Source organism: Schistocerca gregaria, chromosome 8 (genome assembly GCF_023897955.1).
Source record: "Schistocerca gregaria isolate iqSchGreg1 chromosome 8, iqSchGreg1.2, whole genome shotgun sequence".
In the NCBI taxonomy this organism is placed as follows: domain Eukaryota; kingdom Metazoa; phylum Arthropoda; class Insecta; order Orthoptera; family Acrididae; genus Schistocerca; species Schistocerca gregaria.
Window position 1 is genome coordinate 161,984,563 of NC_064927.1, and position 21,423 is coordinate 162,005,985.

A 21,423-nucleotide genomic window follows, 5' to 3' on the forward strand; every position below is an offset into this window, starting at 1 on the left:
GACGGCAGATTGGTTAGTTCACTGTATCGCGTGGATTGCTTGTTTGCACCACTGGTTTTCAGTTTAAAGTTTAAAGCAAAGCCATTAAAATGTTCCTGAAGAATACTTTACAGGTTGTCATTTACACAGTTTCATTAATTCAGCATTGTAATCAATTCTGCCATTGTTGCCACCTTTTCTTCATTCCGCTTCATTTCATTTGCAATCGTCTCACTTTATTCGTAAGGCCCATAATTCTGTGAGAGACAGTCTGTACACTCACACCACACTTCTCATGATTGCCATCAGATTCACATAACTTATTTGTCTTTCGGATCTCATTTTATTTCCTGAAACAAAATTTAAAAAACTCATCAGCAACAATTACAAGCTTCTACTAATTCATAAAGATACATTAACAGCAATGTGTATCCTTGTTGCTAGATAAATACATGGTTTTACTTCAGAAACTGGTGGTTTATTCCGAATAAGTTGCCTTCTCCGACTGATTTTCAAATCACGTATCGCATCCATCGTTTAACATGAAAATCTAATAACTTGAAAAACTATTTCGGTACTCTCAGCTTCCAGTTAAATTTTGTTTTCTTTTTCACTGTACCCATGTCTTGTGTCTGTCGAAGTATAAAGTTACTTTTCTATTCACAAATATTTGCCAACTGATCGCAGATGGAGCCTCACTCAAGAATAGCTGGCTGCTATATGTTTCAACAGTTTTCGGAATGAGTAACTGGATTAGGCCAGGGAGTTCAGAGACGTGCATCGCTATATTTTTCAGTCCTTCAGAGTTTGGGAAGTTTGTGATTCATGAGTTACACATCTCAGAAAAAAAACCGCATTTGCAATTGTCACTTTTTTTAGTTGATGTGTCACACCTACTTTTTCACATTTTTGCACCTAAAAGTTCTAGATCTCATACTTGCATGATGTTACTATTAGTTCCATTTATGATCCTTCTCCCGTGTACATTAAACAGTATCTGTCTCGATCACCTCTTCAGTATCTGCCTCGATGGCCTCTTCAGTGGGCAACTTTTACTATACGGAAACTGTGTTTTCCTGTCTTAGTGTGCCCAAGTCAGATTTTTGAGCTCCAGTGTATCAGTCGGAAGCTGTCTTCAGTTACAGACATTGCCAGCTGGTGTACGATGGCAACTGTTACCAACAACGACAAGGTATATAGCATAAGATGCGACTTTAGCACTGTAGACATTAATTTATTATTCTCATCATTTTAACAAATCGCTCTCTGGCCATATTCCATTGTCCAGCATCAGCGTTTTTTTTAACAAACAACAACCATTGATTACTTATTTACTCGTCAATCATTTGTAGTGTATCAAACAATACGTTAACGATAAACGTAAAAATTAGACGTATTGCACCCATCTCTATATAATACAATTCTCTCAACATCTGTATGTTATAAGTAGAAGAAAAAATTCTCCTCCGGGCCGGATTCGAACCAGCGACCTATGGATTTCTGTGCATACGTCCTCTACAGTCCACCGCTCTACCAACTGAGCTACCAGAGGAAACCGGCAAATCTGCTGCTTAATATAGTATATTCCCTCTTCAAATTCATTCAGTAAACCTTACTTCAAACAGATTCTTGGTATTTGGGACGACTCTGTCAATTAACCTGTACACTAAATTGCTTCAAAATCCGTGGTTTCAGTTGTAAACCTTAAATCACTGTCGTCAGGGCGTTCTACACAGCCAGCGCAGTTAAAGGATAATCACAAGCCTAAAGCGGCCCATAGTGGTTAATATTACTGACAGTAATATTGAGCAATATTATTGTCGTTCTCTCTGGATTGCCCAGTAATATTGTTGTTCGCGAAGACGCTGCTGCTGTGATAATTGTTCAACTTTCTTGCAATAGGGCATAAGGTGACCGAAAAATTGGAACGTCAAATATTTCACGAAAACTTGTTGAGAGAATTCAGAGAGAACTAAACAAAAAAGATAATCATATATTTTTATGTGTTGATGGTCCAACATCTGATGCATTATTGGAAACAGTTGACAGCGCGCATAGGTGTCCTCATACAAAGGTTCTTGTCCCTCTACCCCGTCCCCTCCCTCTTGGAATCTGGTGTACGGTATTTTTATTCATTGGAAAAACCTTTCTAGCAGTGAGTTCTCCTGATTCGGATAAAACCCAAACCTCTCGTTTAGTCAAATGCACCATTACGTGGCTGATCGTAGTGAGACTATACAATGGCTTTAGAAATTGCTGTATAATCGTTTGTTGTTTTTAAGTATTGAAGTAATGTACGCGTAACAAATATTGAGTGGATAACCATCGGAGCACTAGGATATAATGTTTTTTTTTTTTTTTTGTGTCACCTGTAAAATTAAGCTCTTGTTGCGTGATGTCTCAAATCTCATCATTTACTTCGAAAATGATGGTGTCTTGCAACCTACCCCCACACCGCTTCCACCTATAAAATTTTGTGAATGCCAGATCCGCAAGATCAAAAAGCAAACAGGCTCAATGAGAAAAGTAATTCCACCAAGTCACCGTTCCTACAATAACTCGCCACTGGCAATTATTTTTAAGTCTGTAAATTTACAGGTGCAGTTTCATCTTAAACTACAGCGTTTGAGACACAGTAAAGTAAACGTGTCGTGTAATGCAATAATACATTCACTACACGATTATGTTCGGGTTTGTAATGTATAAATAAACATAATACTACTAGCCTCGGCAAACGAAAACGTAAATGTACCGGAGGACCATGAATTGAAGAGGACCGTATAATGATTCGAATCCATTCAGATTGTAATGAAAGACGAGAGTGGAGATAATCTCTTATTATTCATGGGTTCGTTAACAATCAAAATATATATCTTTGCCGTTTACATGATGCGCGCGTCCACGAGTAAGGGCTGTTGTCCGACCGACAGCCCATTCAGCACAGCCCAATCTCTCCCTCGCCGCGGCGAGTGTACCGTTAGGTGCCCTTGAGGGGTGGTCTACTGACCACTGTGTCTCATGTCGTAACAGGGGCGGTGGCAAGGGGGGTTGGGGGCTATGGGGCTATAGCTGTATCATATTACACTGGATAAAATGACTTCAGAAATCAGCAAAAATATTACTCCAACAGATTCAATCTGTTTTTTTTATCTTTTTTTTTATTATTATTATTCTGTAGCAATATAGGTTGCAAGGTATTCCAAACTCATTTTAACAAAAGAATCAGAGCGGCAAGTAGCTTACTACCTAAACCAATAAATATGAGCCGGCCGCTGTGACCGAGCGCTTCTAGGCCCTTCAGTCTGGAACCGCGCTGCTGCTACGGTTGCAGGTTCGAATCCTGCCTCGAGCAGGGATGGGTGTGATGCCCTTAGGTTAGTTAGGTTTAAGTAGTTATAAGTCTAGGGGACTGATGACCTCAGATGTTAAGTCCCATAGTGCTTAGAGCCGTTTGAACCCATTTGAATTAATATCATTTAACTTAAAATAGGCGTCTTACTATTTATTAATACACATTTTGTACCCTGAACTGCAAAACAGTTACCAAAAACTACTTACGCAACACCAAATTTCACGAATTTGTCGGTAGGGAACCCCAACTCTCCTTTTGTTAAGCCATATTCCATTCCCCCCACCCCCACTTGACCGACTTCTAGAATCGCCCCTGTGTACAAATACCTCCAGAGAGGAGAGCACTGTCCAGAGACTCAGTCAAATGTAACGACCGAACATACCGGCCGCCAAAAAAATATCAATTTCTTTCCAGCATAATATAAATAACACAAGACCTGCTAAATCATAGAAAATAACACAAGTAAATACACACAACATTGCATCCTTCAATCAGGTATTCTGTCCATAGAGTTTATAACTGGTATCTCGAAATCATAATCACGTAAACAAATATACATTTAAGCATAAAACATGACAAAATACACTGAGTCTGCTGCAAGGCACATAGGAACCACACAAATAAAAAACACAAATACACTGTTCACTTTTGTATCACATCACTCGGTAAAGAACGTAGCTTGCAGATTGGTCTCTTGAAAACCCCTTTGCAGTGTGTGAATAGTGTCCACTCGCACCATTCCATCTCTCCCATTCCTTCAATGATGGCCAGCTTCCAACGTAACGGTGGCAGGAAACTTCCTGGCTGATTAAAACTGTGTGCCCGACTGAGACTCGAACTCAGGACCTTTGCCTTTTGTGGGCAAGTGCTCTACCATCTGAGCTACGAAAGCACGACTCACGCCCGGTACTCACAGCTGGTTGAGAAGGGAGTGAGACAGGGTTGTAGCCTATTCCTGATGTCGTTCAGTCTGTACATTGAACAAGCAATAAAGGACACCAAAGAAAAATATGGATTAGGAATTAAAATCCAGGGAGAAGAAATAAAACTTTTGAGGTTTGTCGATGAAACTGTAATTCTGTCAGAGACAGCAAAGGACTTGGAAGAACAGTTGAACGGAATGGGCATTGTCATAAAAGGAGGATATAAGATGAACTTCAACAAAATCAAAATGAAGGCAATGGGACATAGTTGTATTAAAGCAGGTGATGCTGAGGGAATTATGTTACGAAATGAGACAGTTAAAGTAGTAGATGAGTTTTGCTATTTGGGCAGCAAAATAACTGAGGATGTTCGAAGAAGAGCAAATATAAAATGTAGACTGGCAGTGGCAAGAAAAGTGTTTTTGAAGAAGAGAAATTCGCTAACATTGAGTATAGAGTTAAGTGTCAGGAAGTTTTTTCTGAAAGTATTTGTATGGAGTATAGCCATGCCTGAATGAAACACGGATGATGAACAGGTAAGACAAGAAGAGAAAAGAATCTTTTTAAATGCTAATGATAAGATGGATAGATTATGTAACTAATGAGGAGGTACTGAATAGAATTGAGGAGAAGAGGAATTTGTGGCCTGACTTGACTAGAAGAAGGGAACAGTTGGTAGGACATGTTCTGAGGAATCAAGGGATCACTAATTCATTACTGGAGCAAAGCATGGAGACTGAGAGATGAATACACTAAGCAGATTCAGAAGGGTGTAGGTTGCAGTAGTTACTCAGAGATGAAGAGGCTTGCAAAAGATAGAGTGACATGGAGAGGTGCATCAAATCTGTCTTTGGACTGAAGACCACAATAGCAACAACAACAACAACAACAACAACAAGCTATCTCACATGGAAACTGACAGATGTAGTCACTGGTGAATATCTGAAGGTTGCATATTTTGGCCTATTTCAATCACACATGTCCTACGGCATACTGCTATTGGGACATTACAGCTATCTCAGTGGAGTTCTGAATTTTTTTTAAAGAATGTAATTAGAATAATGAGCGAAGTTACCTCTAAGGAAGAGTGCCATCCCTCTGTATCGAGCTCCAGATATTAACTGTTGTTAATGTGTACATATACAATGGGTTACTTTGTGCCAAAAGCAAAATAAATGAGTCCACCACCAGAGAGATGACAAGAGGCAAATTGAATCTTGATATACCGAGACACAGACTCACAATAGACGGAAGACTCACACAAAACAATAAACTTCCAATACCTGCTTGGACATTGCCCTATAATATTTTCAAAGTTAATGTGTATGATTGGTTACGCAAATACTCATATTACAAGCTAGCCAAAATATTTGAAATAAACTTGATTGACATTAGTACTTCAGGATATTTCTAAAAGATATGGAACTGAATTGTGAAAAGTTCACTGTAGAAATTATTCTTAATTGTATATTTAATGATCAAACCTATTCCACTGTAAATGGTCAGTGGTGAATAAACTGAGTAGTAAAACAGGAATCCAAACTGAGCTGTTGTTAAAAGGTTTTTCTTAAAAAGATGGTTCAATATTCCTTTGTGAGTTTTCTATAAAAGTTTTTTAAAACATGCAAAATGGGACACTATCAAGTATGCCCAAGATTTTAATATTTTGACAGAGAAGCCATCATAGCTAATTTGCTGCTTTTCATTGACCTAATGATTTTTGTGATTTCTCTGATAGATTATTTGTCAAAACTGATGTCTGGTTGTGGAGTGTGTGATGCCATCTAAGTAAATATCATTAATCTACCTGTGATGGATCTTTTATGGCCCCTTGTTTTCAGTTATTGTTAGGACAAATTTATTGAATTTAGTATCTAATTTGATTTTAATGTCACCATCCTTGATGCTACTAACAACAAGGAGTTGAATAGAGTTTGCCCTACCAAATTTATTAATTTCATGTGTAATAATACACCAAGTTGTCCTTGCCTGATTCTTGAATTTTTATTGTGCATGGTACATGATTTTTGCTTTTTTGGTGATAGAGTGGAGAATTATACAATACTGCTTTATTTAGCATCCATTTTAACTGTACCTGACACATTGTAAAGAAAGACTGGATTCAGAGTGTTGTAACAATCATTGAAACATAGCATTTAAAAGCCTGTGAAATTTCCCTTTCCCTTTCATAGTTAAAACTGATTGATAAAGATTCCTTAATTCTATCATTCGGCCACTATGGTCAGATAAATTATTTATGGGGTTCACATTTGTTTGATAAAGCCAGTTCCACTTAGAAATAAATTATCATTGTATGTTGTGCTATACCTTTCTGTTCTTGTTGGAAACATTAATGTGGGGATCAGATCAAAATTAGACACAAGTAACACAAGATAAGAACTACACAAGATCAAATGAATAATTTCAACATGTAATCACTTTTCAGTTCTTCTTGCTAAGTCTTATTTACTGTCCTCTCTAACTGACTACTAAAGTTTTAAATATTTCCTGTTGGGGACAAGCAGATGGTCAGAATTGTTCTCTTGTATGTTTCTGAGTCTATTGCTGAAATGCACTTCAATGTAGTGCTCATTTAGGTTCATGACCTGAAACTTTATTGTGCTTTTGTGTATATAGTCATTCCCCCTTTCCTTGTAATGTGTCAACAATAATTTGGCACTAACTTGTATCCACTAGGTGCAGCCATTCAGTTTCTGTGACTTCCAATTGATGTTCCACTATAAGTAGTACATCTGTACAAATACATTTTTTTCCTAAATTTTATGTGCTTATAGTTATTTGGCAGTGATGTTTCAGAAACATTTGCTCTAAAAATGCCTAACTAAAATATTGGAAACCACAGGAATAGGACAGACAGTGTCCTGATTCCATTGAACGCTTCTGGAAATTAGTGATGCAAATAATCTCTTGTGAAAACATTCAGATATAGGCCACATCACATGTACATAACTGTGTGAGGTGTAATTCATCAGTCACACCCATTTTTGATCAGCTTAATTTGCTGAACAATCCCTGACTCTACATATTCACATGTTGAACAGTATGCTTCATCCAGGGCTTCTTGTATTGTTCACAGAGTGACACAATCAACATAGTTGTGTGGGGAGTACTACCAACAGTGTGCTTGATTGTGTAGTTGAGATTGCAACTTAACTGTTCCCAGCACCCCCAATAATCACTACACCAACATATTTCCACAGAGAATATCAATCACAGTTGACCTCACTGAGCCCTGTTCTTGACTTAAAAATACTAGTGACCTGGTATTCACTACCCACAGAGTTCTGTGTTAGTTGAGATATTTCCCTTCCATGACTATTCCCTACAAAATGACTCCCTTGGTCTTTCTAATCCTCTGCTACTACTAGATTTAATGTAATTTTTTTCTCAGTCTTGTCAGAATGTTCCTGAACTCTTTTTGTCGACAGTCCTCAGTGTGGTGAAGCCACTGGAAACATCTAGACTACAGCCAGCAGACTTGTAACATCTCTTGGATCTCATGCGTTATCTTGCAATTCTGACCACACTCCAGTTATCTCTCCCCATCCTAAACTCAATGCTGTCAACAGTAGCTATCAGCTGTTATCCAGGGTTTTCTACGAGTCCTTGTCTTTTTTAGCTATGTTATTCTTGGCTACCTTCCCTTTTCATCTCTCAAAGCAGCCCATGCATCATCTGTTTAATTCATTTCCCCTGTTTCAGTTCAGTATTGCATGTTACTCCCTTTTAAGCTCTCAAACACTTCTGGTTCCTTAAATTTGTCCAGATCCTGTCTCCTTAGTTTCCTACAATTTTGCAATTTCTTCAGTTTTAATGTGCAGTCCATAATCAATAAATTATGGTCAGTCTTCACGTGCCCTTAGAAGTGTCGTACAGTTTAAAATCTGGTTTTCAATACCTGTGTTACTGTTACATAATGAATATGAAAACCTTCCAGTGACCCCAAGTCCCTCCCATGTACATAACCTTCTTTCATGATTATTAAACCATGTGTTAGTGATAATTAAATTACACTCTGTGCAAAATCTACCATATTGTTTCCTCTTGTATTCCTTTCCCTCAGTCTGTGTCCTCGGACTATTTTTCCTTCTCTTCCTGTTCCAATCATCAAATTCTAATCACCCAGCACAGTCAAATTTTTGTCTGCATTAACTCTCAGAACAATTTCGTTTATTTTGTCACACAATCCTTCAATCTCTTCATCATCTACAAAGCTAGTTGCCATATAAACTTGTACTACTATGCTGGGTGTTTCCTTTGTGTCTGTCTTGGTTATGATGGTGCATTCACTGTAGTGTTCGTATTAGCTTACCCACACTGCTATTTTTTTTATTGACTTTAGGCCTGCTCGTGCATTACTCCTATTTGATTTTGTTCTAATAATCCTGTACTGAACTCATCAGAAGTCCTGTACCTTTTGCCACAACACTTCACCAATTCCCACTGTAACTAATTTCCACCTGTCCATTTACTGTTTTTAATTTCTAACCTACCCATCTGATTAAGGGAAAATGTAGAATAACAGTTTTGTTTTTCTTGTGATGACACCCTCCTCTGTAGATCTTGCTCAAAGAGCCAAATGGAGGACTTTGTGACACAGAGATTTATTCTGCTAGAAGATGCCATAGAATTGAAGGAAGTCATCAGAAATTAAGAGGTTCATGTGGTCTGCAATGATATAGGGTTTTTATAAATTAGTTATACAAAAGTAATCTTTGGTTGCAAAAAAGATAAATAACATACGAAAATACTTCATACAGCACTGAATGCAGTATCATCAAGTTTTATTTACAAATGTTCAATGTAACATGACAGATATTCTATCTATAATCAGTTTCCTGCAAAACCCACGAAGCAGGTCTTGATGTATGCTGGCAATTCATTATGTTATCTATTGTCGCAGCTCATCATTTCCCGCAAGTGAAGGGAAAGAGTCTGTCTTTAAAGTTACCCCATACATAGAAGCCCATTGGAGTTCAATCAGGTGATCTTGATGAGCAGGATATTTTTCCATCACATCCAATAGAAGTCGGCACATTCCCAAGGAAGTACGCGGTAACTTCACAATGAAAATGTGGTGGTGTGCCATCTTGCTGGTTAGTAAATTCTGTGTTTGTATCCTGTTGTAATTGGGGCATTAGTTAATATTCAAGCATGTTCAGGTATGATAAGCCAATTAGAGTTGAATTGGCAAAAAAGAAAGGACTGTAAATCTTTTACAGCTTATAGTGCAAAAAACAGTTACCTTAGGCGAATCCTGTACATTTTCGATTACATGATGTAGTTTTTGCTCACCCACATCTGAACATTATGTTGATTCACTTTACCACATGTATGGAATGTGGCTTTATCACTGAACATGAGTTTATTCAGAAAATCTTCTTCAGTGATATTTTGTTAAATATATCTACACAAAACTCAGATCATTTCCTTTGTCACTTTCTCTTAAGCTGTGAACAGTTCCAATTTGTAGGGTCTGAATTACAGGCATTTCTGTAGCACCTTCCACATTGTAATTCTAGGCATACACTATTGTAATCTGGCATATTTTGTTGATTTGTCTGCACTACGAGTGTAAGGCTACCGAACTTGTTCAATTGCTGCATCAGAGACAGCTGGCCAAACCTGACTGGACTTAGTTTATCATACACAGTCAGTTTCGGTGAAGTGATTATACCAGTTAATATCAGTTTGTGTTTGAGGTGATGGCTTCTGATATTTGGTTCTGAATTTACTCTAAGTTGTAGTAGTGGATTTGGATTCACTAAACTATAAACAACACTGCACATGCTCTGCACCATTGTACAACTCCTTGGTGACTGTTGGATTAACTTATTCATGCATGCCACTAGTTATAATGTTGGGAACTAACAGTCTTAAGCAAGAATTCAAGTTGAAGATACACTGCACTCAGTGCTGTATCCAAGTTGTTTACCCATTTCCACTGCTTTCATGGTGCCTTCAATTACTTCCACAGGCCCCATGGAAGCCCTGTTGAACATTGTATATAGCAAAATATTACCTCCACTGGCCTGTGTCCATGGTATGGTGCACATTTTGAGCAGCTGTTCATTTGGATGATGGTGTATCTGGACACAACTGTTGATCTGGTGAAACAAGAAACTGATTCATCCAACCAGGCAAAATATTTCTATTGATCCATGGTCTAGTAAATGGTTTCATTGAGTGAACATTGAAGTACATAGGTGTCATCTGCTGCAGAGTTTCATGTGTGCTGAACAGTGTGCTCCAAACTACTTGTGCCTGCACCATCATTGTACTCAGCCATATGATCTGCCACAGATCATTGCCTATCCTGCTTTACAGAGCAGACAAGCCTCCGGACCTAATTATTTCCACAGATGCTCACAAGAGTAGCATTCAAATAGCTGATAGGTTTGAGGTTTCAAACATGTTCTGTCCTAAGTGCTTTGCCCTATGTCAAAATTGCTTATGTCAGCAGCTTTCCCCACCTTCATCCCACATTGTCACTTGAATGATTCCCCATTCGCCTCTGTTCTGCATATATAGGTGTCCAAACAGCAAATTTCCCACCCATTCCACAGATAGTAAACCATATGCTGCACAAAGCAAGAGCACATATGTGATAGAGTAATAACATTGTGTGGCACATGTGCTAACAGAACTTCTGAGGCCTCACAGTAATTTTGTAGCAGCAGTTGAAAATGCAGACTCATATTCCAACTCCCACCATGTGTGAAATGCAGTTGTTGATAAAGTTTTTGAATGCACAGAACATAGCACCAATTGAAATTCGCCATCACCTGTACCACACCATGAGCAAACTGATGGTGCATTGCTGGTCACCAAAAGTTCACGATGAGGAGTGCAGCAGGACACCATAGGCATTAAAGGTGACCAAGTGCAAAAAGTGCGAGAACACATTATGGAGAATTGTCAGAAATTGGGACAGGTCATTCAGAACAAGCAGCATGAGGTACTTATTGTTGGTGTGTTGTTTGCTGCTTGATAATGCTTGGTCACAATTGGCTTGAAAGACAATGGAGCTCCTGCCAACGATTAGCTGTTATGTGTTTGATCATCCACCCTATAGCCCAGACATCACTGTGAAGATTTTAATCTATTCTGGAACTTCAAGAAATTCATGTCCAGGTGGAGTTAGCATTTTCAGACTAATTGAGAGGCAGAGATGGTTGTCAAGAGTGGTTCCAATCCCAGGTGACAGACTTCTATAATTCATAGATACAAAACTTGGTCCCACAGTTTGATAGATACCTGAATTCTAGTGGTGAATATATTGACAAATAGCTCACTGCTTCTTGTATCTGTTCCAGTAAATCTTTTAATAAAATTGCATTTGTTTCTATCAATGACCTCAGGGAAACTTACTTCATGGAAGCACCTCATACCTTCCTTACCACATCACATGCTCATAACGCCACCAGGTAGCATTTAGTTGCATGGATGGCAGTTTTCATAATGTTTTGACTCTTCAGTATATACTATCACTATCTGTGGCATAATGACTTCAAATAAACTCACTGTCACTTATCGTGATAGGTGTATAGGTCACTCAGGACAAGTTTCGTGGCCCACTAGACTTCTAGTCCTTAACCCCTTGGATGTCTACCTTTGGAGCCATCTCAAGGAGCTCCTGTGTGGATCATTGAGAATGTAGCACAACTACAGCAGAGAACTGAAAATGACTGTGCAGAATGAGATGAACAGACTGTGATATTTCAGGTGTGGTAAATGCCAAGTACGTCATTGTCTTCATCTCCATGGGCACCATTTTAAACATTTTCTGGGGTAAATGTACAGTATATAGTTGAGTTGAATTTCAGGTCCCTTCATGTCATTCCTTTCCGAGAATAATAAATTTTGTGTTGTTTTTTGGTGCATTTGTGACCCCTACTCTACTGCAGACCTAGGGAACATCAGATCAAACTTTTTTAACATTTTACTCTTATTTTTATGCATAAATTACACACACAATGTGTGCACAGTTACTTTTGAATCACCCCGCATATTGTGAAAGTGGTTGTGTAACACTCATTTGGGGGATGTCTGAAGGTGCGTGTTCGAAGATTTCTCTGTTGAGAATGACGTGCTGTGCTGTGTTCGCTAGAAACTCTTGAGTCCAGTCCCACAGCTGATCTGATCTTTCATTCCCTCTGATTTTGTTCACTAGGTGGCAATGCATGACTGTATTGAAAATCTTCCCTAAATCAAGGAACATCGCATCAACCTGAGTGCCAGTATTTACTGCTTTCTGGGTCTCATGGATTAGCAGAGCAAGCTGGGTTCATTTCCAGAACTCATGTTGATTCCTACAGAGCAGATTTTCAGTCTCCAGAAATGTCATACTACATAAGCAAAGTAGTTCCATGTGCAGCAATGAAAATTTTTGATCGTTTCCACAATAACATGACATGTCTCACATGTTGTAGATCTAATCTAAAATCCTTTCTCGTGGGTAACTCCTACAATTCTACAAAAAAATTTTATTTAAAAACTAGTAGCCTGTAAAGAAAGAAAAAATAACTTTTCTTTAAGTGTAGTTATATGAATAGGACTACATAACAATATGTTCATTAATGTTAACACTAACCATGTATACATATCCTGTAACCTGTCTCATTCCACATCATTTTGATACAAGAATTGTTCAAATGATCTATAAAACATAATGTAACGAACTGAGGAGCATAAAATATGTTCAAAAATTCTACAACAAACCAATGTCAGAGATATAGGCTGATAGTTTTGTGTGACTGTTGGATGACCCTTCTTCTTCCTAGGAGATATATGACATAACTCTCATGAGTCAGTTATTTAAGTGCTCAAGGGTATTGTTAGAAAAGACATTCAGAACAATCTTGCATAAATCCCTGTCCCTGGCCCAAGTTTTGATCATTATGACTCTCCCATTCTACAGCTGGCAGGTTGAAATCCATCCCCATTAAAATAGTGTAATCAGGATATTTACCAGATATATTCTCCAAGTTTACTCTGTAGCATTCTCCCACAATAGATCCAGATGCAGTTGATCTCCAAAACAATCATACATAAACATGTTCTGACCAACTTTGACTCTTATCTGCACCCAGGTTATTTCACATTCAGAAGCGATAATAAAATTCACTAAAAATTTGTTAAAAAGATATCTTTCCAAATACCATATAAGCTGTTTGTAAAAGTACTTAATTGCAAAACTGGTATTTGGGTGTACAGCCCAACATCAGTGGCATACAGTGTGCTTGTCCATATCAGATGAAGTGTGTGTCAAGTATGAAATATATGTGATGTTAAATACTGATCTGGCAGTTAAATATTTTTACATGCAACTCATGGTGTACAGCAAGATATCTTTTAACAGATACTTAAAAGCTGCAGAGCAGTAAGCATATGAAATTCTTACCAGACAATGAAGCTACATCTGGTAAAAAATATGCCACCACCATTGCTATTCAGACTATATTTGTCACACATATTTAAAAAAGAGCTAAAAGTGTTGCTGCTAATCCGGTTTCAGCCATGTTTCTGTTCTTAGTGCTATCTGGGCATTGCTAACCCTAATTGTGAGACCTTTCTGCTGACACTTCAGCAGCTAACTAACTCTACATTAACAATCTCTCATTCTGATTTACAAAGATAAATGTTCTCTGTGACTAATGTGAAAGATCTACTACCTTGTCAGATTGTCGTATATAATTCATAACTGAGTGTATGGAGGAAATCTTCTAAATTAAAAATCCTTTATATGCATGCCATATACACTCTGCTACATACGTAGCCACTTCCTCTGTGTATTGCATGCTGACCTGCTGAGGGAAATCGAATTCTCTCCCTCTGTAGTGCAAGTTAAAAAGCTCAAACCAATATTTCCAAAGAATTGTATGAGTCTTTGCTTTAAATGCTTCATTTGGTTCAAATCAGATGAACACAATCAGTTCTGTGTATGGAACTGCACATCATGAAACTTATTTCATCTCCTGTGCAAGGCTATCTCCACTAACTCAGCCAGATATCTAAAAGACTATGCCCTCTGAACCATGGTGGCAAGTATCAGTTGTGGTGACACAAGCTGTGACTTGCAACTGGCTGCAGCCAATGCATTCAATTGCTGTCAGTGGAGGCTCCTCCCCATCTCAGATGAGACCCACTTGCAAACATGCTGAGTGCAACTTCCTGGCAGTTTAATTCTGTGTGCTCGAATGAGACTCGAACTTGGGACCTTTGCCTTTTGTTGGCAAGTGCTCTACCAACTGAGCTACCCCAGGCTGTGGCTAAGCCATGTCTCCACAATATCCTTTCTTCCAGGAGTGTTAGTTCTCCAGGTTCGCAGGAGAGCTTCTGTGAAGTTTGGAAGGTTTCATATCAGCGCGCACTCCGCTGTAGAGTGAAAATTTCATTCTATACTGAGTGCAGTTTGGCCTTCCCCACTTGTCTGTTATTTCCCAGAGAGGCTCTGTTCCTACCTAATGTTGAAGCTCCTGATGACCAACACATCTACAGGTGTAACATTCATTGTAGCTTCTGTCTACTGTTGTATGTCAGTAGTTGTTGCAGCCAGCACTGCCCTGCAACACTTTGGTAGTGGTTGTCAGACAGAGGTATTGCTATACATGTTTAAATCTTTTGATTTGTTCAGTCTTTTTAAGATAACCACACAAGTGGTGAATCCCATTAGAATAATGTTTCAAAACAGAATTCAAACACTCATGATACTGCCATTCAGATGAATTGACTGCAATGCCTCATTTTAATAAAAATTGGGTCTAGAATTAACTCAGTTATTCTGCACTTCAAGGTCTATTATGTTCCACAATTCAGATACACTGCAAGAAAAGCAACAAGACATAGTTCATTCCAGAACAAATTAATCCTTTAATAACTGAAAAAAATTGCAGTGAAGAAAAAATGAAAAAAATGTTTTCTAAATGGTATTTATCATGTGAGGTCAACTCTAAGATATGTTGTACTTGTCATGTATAACTGGATATGTTGCATATTTGTGACAAAAGGCATTTTGGAAATTGAACACTTACAACACTTTCTTTAGTAAAACTTTGTATTTAATGTTTTGGTGATACATTGATAGGATTTACATGACTGAAAATAAATACTACATGGTGGCACACATTTTAAATAATCATCTACAAAACAATATAACCTCATTCCTAAAATTCTCAGAAACAGTGTATTCTCTTGTTTAGATGCAGATGAACATTACACTTACTACACACATTCTTTACAGCTTCATCTTGTGTCTGTAAACTGAGACTAATGACTTGTTGCATCAGTTGGGCAGATTTAGCTGGAACCAGTTTTCTTTGCCTCTTGACACTTCTTGCATAACAGTTCTGTCTCTACACTGGTTGAAGGCCTCTTCTCTTCTTGTCATGATTTTTGCCAGCTTGTAGAGGGAGCTTCTATTCTGGATTTGAATTCTAGTAGATAATTTTGTTTATTATGGGGAATTTGTAAATTGTCATAGTCCCTCTCCACAGTTGGTATACGAGCTTCAAAATCTCCATTACCTTTTTTTGGAGCATAAAACTTTGAGGTTACATCACAAATACCATAAAAGCTTCAGAGCATTAGCATGAATGCAGCTGGTCACTGAGGTATTCTGGTGCTACAAATCAATGGAAATGTTTGATTTCACTTACCTAATTTCATCTCTTGCATGCACTCACAGAAGTATAATGATGTTTGTTTCACAAAAACCTTATTTTCAAATGCAGATGCATGAGCAATTAATTGATTACATAAAAATGTGATTATGTCACATCATACATACTATGTAACAAATAAATAATTTTCAGAACTGAACATACATCTGTCTCTAGCTATATTTGTGCAAACACTGGCAATAACTTCTTTTGTGTGTGTCATGAACAAACACATGAACAACATGTTGCTCTACAAATATGCAAAACACGCAGAGATGGGATCATTTGTCAGATACATTGGTGGATTCATGTGGAATCTGCAGCTCTCAAAACCAATAAACTGTTTTCCATTGATTAGTGCCACTTGGTGTGACGTGAATTTGTGATGCACAGCATTAAGGAGTTGATTATCAGAGTGTGTTTATTGCTAGCACATATGTTGTGAACAGGGTGAATGTTTTATACGTAGTACATAAGATCACTCTATTTTCCTGTTCGTAAAGTAACCTCGTAGGCAAGTGATTTCACCTGAAGAGTTTTTTTTTTCTTTTCTTTTTTTTAAAGAAAAAAAGGACAATAGATACTTGAAGAGCATTATTGTGTATTTGGGCATCCAGTTGGTACAAAAGACATGTGTAATGTTAGGGAGTAATTGTTTTACAATTTGCCAAATATTGAATAAGAAGAATCCAACTTAGATGCCAGACAATACTGACCATAAATTTTCTGACAGACTCCACAAATCTTGTTGTAGGCTCAATGGCTTTCGAGAATTTCTTGTATGGCTGATTCATTTCTACACTAAATAGCCAAAGAAACTGATTGTTGTTGTTGTTATTGTGTCCTTCAGTCCAGAGACTGGTTTGATGCAGCTCTCCATGCTACTCTATCCTGTGCAATCTTCTTCATCTCCAGGTACCTACTGCAACCTACATGCTTCTGAATCAGCTTAGTGTATTCATCTCTTGGCCTCCCTCTACGATTTTTTTACCCTCCACGCTGCCTTCCAATACTAAATTAGTGATCCGTTGTTGCCTCAGAACATGTCATACTAACCAATCCCTTATTCTAGTTGGGTTTTGGCACAAATTCCTCCTCTCACCAATTCTGTTCAGTACCTCCTCATTTGTTACATGATCAACCCATCTAATCTTCAGCATTCTTCTGTAGCACCACATTTTGAAAGCTTCTTCTATTCTCTTCATGTCTAAACTATTTATTGTCCATGTTCAACTTCCATACATGGCTACACTCCATACAAATACTTTCAGAAAAGACTTCCTGACACTTAAATCTATACTCGATGTTAACAAATTTCTCTTATTCAGAAACGCTTGCCTTGCCATTGCGAGTCTAAATTTTATATCCACTTTACTTTGCCTGTCATCAGTTATTTTGCTCCGTAGACAGCAAAACTCATTTCCTAATGTAATTCTCTCAGCATCACCTGCTTCAATTCAACATGTTCCATTATCGTCATTTTGCTTTTGTTGATGTTCATCTTGTATCCTCCTTTCAAGACACTCTCCATTCAATTCAACTGCTCTTCCAGGTCCTTTGCTGTCTGTGACAGAATTACAATATCATCAGCAAACCTCAAAAGTTTTATTTCTTCTTCATGGGTTTTAATTCCTACTCCAAATTTTTCTTTTGTTTCCTTAACTGCTTGCTCAATATACAGATTGAACAACATCAGCGTTAGGCTACAACCCTTCCCAACCACTGCTTCCCTTTCATGCCCCTCAACTCTTATAACTGCCATCTGGTTTCTGTACAAATTGTAAATAGCCTTTCGCTCCCTGTATTTTACCCCTGCCACTTTCAGAATTTGAAAGTGTGTATTCCTGCCAAAGTTGTCAAAAGCTTTCTCTAACTCTACAAATGCTAGAAATGTAGGTTTGCCTTTCCTTAATATATCTTCTAAGATAAGTCATATGGTCAGTATTGCCTCATGTGTTCCAACATTTCTACGGAATGCAAACTGATCTCCAAAGTTGACTTCTACCAGTTTTCCATTCGTCTGTGAAGAATTCGTGTTAGTATTACTTACTACACTGATTATTACTTACTTACTACACTGATAGTTTGGTAATTTTTGCATCAGTAAACACCTGCTTTCTTTGGGATTGGAATTATTATATTCTTATTGAAGTCTGAGGTTACTTCGTCTGTGTCATACATCATGCTTGCCAGATGGTATAGTTTTGTCAGGGCTGGCTCTCCCAAGGCCGCCAGTAGTTCTAATGGAATGTTGTCTACTCCGAGGGCTTTGTTTCAACTAAGGCCTTTCAGTGCTCTGTCAAACTCTTCACGCAGTATCATATCTCCCATTTCATCTTCATCTACGTCCTCTTCCATTTCCATAATATTGCCCTCAAGTGCAAGAAACTGGTACACCTGCCTAATATTGTGTAGGAGCCCCACGAGCACACAGAAGTGCCACAAATCGACGTGGCATGGACTCGACCAATGTCTGAAATAGTGCTTGAGGGAATTAACACCATTAATCCTGGATGGCTGTCCATAAATCCGTAAGAGCATGAGGGCGGTGGAGATCTCTCCTGAACAGCACATCGCAAGGCATCCCAGATATGCTCAATAATGTTTGTGTCCGGGATCTTTGGTGGCCAGCGGAAGTGTGTTAAAGACAGAAGAGTGTTCCTCGAACCACTCTGTAGCAATTCTAGATGTGTGGGGTGATGTATTGGTCTGCTGAAATTGCCGAAGTCCAACAGAATGCACAGTGGACATGAATGGATGCAGGTTATCAGACAGGATGCTTACATATATGTCATGTGTCAGCAGACATATCATGGTCTTGTAACACTCCAACTGCACACTCCCATGCCATTACAGAGTCTCCACCAGCTTGAACAGCCATCTGCTGACATGCAAGGTCATGGATTCATACCTGTACATGTCAGTCTGCTTAATACAATTTGAAACATGACTTGTCTGACCAGGAAACATGTTTCCAATCATCAACAGTCCAATGTCGGTGTTGTTGGGCCCAGGCGGGGCGTAAAGCTTTGTGTCATGCAGTCATCAAGGACACATGAGTGTGCCTTCGGCTCTGAAAGCCCATATCAATAACGTTTCATTGAATGGTTTGCACACTGACACTTGTTAATGGCTCAGCATTCAAATCTGCAGCAACTTGTAGAAAGGTTGCACTTCTGCCACATTGAACGATTCTCTTCAATTGTCATTGATCCCATTCTTGCAGGATCTTTTTCCACTCGCAGCTGTATCAGAGAGCGATGTTTTACCGGATGAAATGGTCATATGGGAAAATCCCCACTTCATCACTACCTCGGGGATGCTGTGTCCCATTGTTCATGCGCTGACTATAACATCATGTTCAACCTTACTTAAATCTTGATAACATCTACATCTACGTGATTACTCTCCTATTTACAATAAAGTGCCTGGTAGAGGGTCCAATGAACCACCTTCAAGCTGTCTCTCTACCATTCCACTCTCTAATGGTGTGCGGGAAAAACGAACAGTTAATTTTATCTGTGTGAGCTCTGATTTCTCTTATTTTAACTTGATGATCATCTCTCCCTTTGTAGGTGAGTGCCAACAGAAAGTTTTTGCAATTGGAGGAGAAAACTGGTGACTGAAATTTCGTGAGAAGATTCCGTCGCAGTGAAAAACGGCATTGTTTAAATGATTGCCACTCCAATTCATGTATCATGTCTGTTGCACTATCTCCCCTCATTCGTCAGTCCACATGATGCAGATCCCACACCACATAGCAATACTCCAGAATAGAGTGGACAAGTGTGGTGTAAGCAGTCTCTTTAATAGTGTTCTGCCAATGAATTGCAGTCTCTAATTTGCTCTACCCACAACATTATCTATGTGATCGTTACAATTTAGGTTATTTGTAATTGCAATCCCTAAGTATTTAGTTGAATTTATAGCCTTCAGATTTGAGAGAGTTATGGCATAATCAAAATTTAGTGGATTTGTTTTAGTAATAACTTCACACTTTTCTGTGTTAAGGGTCAACTGCCTGTTTTAGCACCACACAGAAATCTTATCTAAATCATTTTGCAATTCGTTTTGGTCATCTGATGACTTTACAAGATGGTAAATGACAGCATCATCTGCAAATAATCTAAGAGGGCTACTCAGATTGTCTCGTATGTCGTTAATATAGACCAGGAACAATAGAGGGCCTATAACAGTTCCTTGTGGAACACCAGATATTACTTCTGTTTTTACTCGATGACTTTCTGTCTATTATTACGAACAGTCACCTTTCTGACAGGAAATCACAAATCCAGTCACACAACTGAGGCAATATTCCATAGGCACGCAGACTGGTTAGAACACGCTTGTGAGGAACGGCCTTGAAAGCCTTCTGGAAATCTAAAAATATGGAATCAATTTTACATTCTCTTTTGATAGCACTCACTACTTCATGAGTATAAAGAGCTAGTTGTGTTTCACAATGATGGTAATTTCTGAATCCGTGCTGACTATGTATCAATAAATCATTTTCTTCAAGGTGCTTCATAATGTTAGATTACAGTACATGTTCCAAGACCCTACTGCAAATTGAAGTTAGTGATGTGGGCGTGTAATTCAGCAGATAACTCGTATTTCCCTTTTTGGGTATTGGTGTGACTTGGGCAATTTTCCAGTCTTTAGATATGGATATTTCTGTGAGTGAGCGGTTGTATATAATTGCTAAATATGGAGTTATTGCACCAGCATACTCTGAAAGGAACCTGACTGGTATACAAGCTGGACTGGAGGCCTTGCCTTCATTGAGTGATGTTAGCTGCTTTATACTGCACTGAGGATATCTACTCTTATGTTTCTCATCTTAGCAGTTGTTATTGATTGGAATTCAGAAGTATATACTTCTTCTTCTTTGGTGAAGGAACTTCGGTAAACCACATTTAATAACAGTGCTTTAGTGGCACTGTCATCAGTGACTTCACCGTTGTTATCGCGCAGTGAAGGTATTGATTGCGTCTTGCCACTGGTGTGCTTTATGACCAGAATCTCTCTGGGTTTTCTGCCAGATTCTGAGACTGAGTTTCATTGTGGAAATTATTACAAGCATGTCGCATTGAAGGATGCGTTATATTTCAGACCTCTGTGAAACTTTGCCAATCTTGGGGATTTTGCATTCTTTTAAATTTGGCATGCTTTTTTTGTTACTTCTGCAACAACGACCTGACCTGTTTTGTGTACCATGGGGGATCAGTACCATCACTTATTAATTTATGTGGCTTTTACATCTCAATTGCATTATATTGTTTGAATCAATTTGAAAAACTAAATGCTTATAATCTTCTCTATTTTCTACAGTGATTTCAGTTTGCCCTTTACATTTCTATACATACAATTATATATATTATTCCCTGTATAATTCTCTTCATTTATAAATTTTACATCAAAATTCAGTTCTCAACAACTTACTTGTTGAAATTTGATGTTTCAGTAAATTTGATGTTTCAGTAAAACC

At 38.3% G+C, this 21,423-nt stretch overlaps 1 non-coding gene across 1 annotated transcript; it reads right to left on the bottom strand.

Moving 5' to 3' along the window:
- Positions 1-1,441: 1,441 nt before the first annotated feature.
- Trnay-gua (transfer RNA tyrosine (anticodon GUA)) lies at positions 1,442-1,531 on the bottom strand. Its single transcript is given in 2 exon segments — positions 1,442-1,477; positions 1,495-1,531. It is a non-coding gene; the product is annotated as a tRNA-Tyr (tRNA).
- Positions 1,532-21,423: the final 19,892 nt, after the last annotated feature.